Source organism: Gavialis gangeticus, unplaced genomic scaffold, assembly GCF_001723915.1.
Source record: "Gavialis gangeticus isolate Ggan-Ray unplaced genomic scaffold, GavGan_comp1, whole genome shotgun sequence".
Taxonomy (NCBI): domain Eukaryota; kingdom Metazoa; phylum Chordata; order Crocodylia; family Gavialidae; genus Gavialis; species Gavialis gangeticus.
In genome coordinates, this window is record NW_017729025.1 from 8,115,148 (window position 1) to 8,116,850 (window position 1,703).

General features: G+C 49.0%; 1 protein-coding gene across 1 annotated transcript in view; it reads left to right on the forward strand.

Moving 5' to 3' along the window:
* SAV1 (salvador family WW domain containing protein 1) overlaps window positions 1–1,703 on the forward strand; it is a 38,187-nt gene that overhangs the window by 34,908 nt on the left and 1,576 nt on the right. The window lies entirely within an intron of this gene.

Below are 1,703 nucleotides of genomic sequence, written 5' to 3' on the forward strand. Positions count from 1 at the left end.
GTCAGTGTGACAAAGTCATCAGCAAAGCTAACGGCACTTCATTGTGCAGCAGCAGAACCAAGGAGGTGATATTTCCCCTCTATCGGGCGCTGGTCAGACTGCAGCTGGAGTACTGCATCCAGTTTTGGGCGCCGCACTTTAAGAGAAATGTGGATAACCTGGAGAGGGTCCAGAGAAGGGCCACTCGTATGATTAAGGGCTTGCAGGCCAAGCGCTACGTGGAGATACTAGGGCACCTGGACCTCTTCAGCCTCCGCAAGAGAAGGTCGAGAGGCGACCTTGTGGCTGCCTATAAATTCATCATGGGGGCGCAGAAGGGAATTGGTGAGGCTCTACTCACCAAGGCGCCCCTGGGGGTCACAAGATATAATGGCCATAACCTAGCAGACAGCTGATTTAGACTGGACATTAGGAGGAACTTCTTCACAGTTAGAGTGGCCAAGGTCTGGAACGGGCTCCCAAGGGAGATGGTGCTCTCCCTACCCTGGGGGTCTTCAAGAGGAGGTTAGATAGGCATCTGGTTGGGGTCATCTGAACTTAGTACACTTTCTTGCCTGTGCAGGGGGTCGGACTCAATGATGTATTGAGGTCCCTTCCGACCCTAACATCTATGAATCAATGAACCCAGGAAAATCCTGTGAGATCTGGAAGTCTTGGGTTTAAGCAGTCTGTTGCTCTATTTTCTTGCCTACATCAGGCACCGTTTCCCCCAAAATCACCCTCCCCCCCACAAAAATAAAGTAAACGGGGGGCATACATATGAAGCCAGTGTTTCCAAGCCAGTGTGCTGTCTGATGTGCCATCAGGCACGTCCAGGTGTGCTGCGAACTTGGGCTGGAGCCACGCCCCCCACGTGCTGCCCTGGGGACACAGACGGACATGGAGCGTGGGTCCAGCTCAAAATGCCATCTGGCTGGCCACACACCATGCCTCCCCATTGGCATCCAGCTGGCTGTGAACCCCCCATTCCCAACTGCCCACCCCTGATCTGCGTCTGGTGTGCCATGGTGCTTTTTATTTAGGTAAGTGTGCCGTGGGGGAAAAAGGTTGGGAAACACCATATTGAGCATTAGCTATGGCGTTGCTGTTCAGGCAGCTGAGGGTTATGGCTCAGTTCTTCACTGCGCAGGCATTAAGGATGGTCTCTCCTTCTTTATAATGGTCTTGATGTTTCACTGATCAAGCCCACCTTTCTTAAGACAGTGTTGTTATCTGCTGGCTGGTCCTAGCCTCCCTTGTTTCACAGCCCTGGAGACTAGCTCTTTTAAAATCATAGACCCCCTGTGGAGACCACTTTTCAGCTGCATCTAGGGTTCTAGTTAAGCAGGAAAGTGAGGGTGGGTCAGCTGAAGATTTGGCCCTGCCCCTGCTCTGTGCAGCCATAACTCTGGAAACTTTTTATTCTTTCATCCTATCTTCAAAAACAAGCATGTGTTGTATTCCAAAGCATGTTATATTGTGAGAATATATAACATTTTCCATGCTCTTCTGACCAATATTTCTTGTTCATAGCATGCAGACAAAATTGAAAACCCTCACTCCTATTTGAAGTGTTTTAATGCATCCAGAATGTATTTTATATTTGTTTTATAGCAGCCACTTGTCCATATGACCATCAGTCATTTTAGTTTTTTTCCCATTAAACAATTTGGTATGTTTAATTCATAAATAAAGTGCGATTGAATGACCCCCCCCCCCCCCCC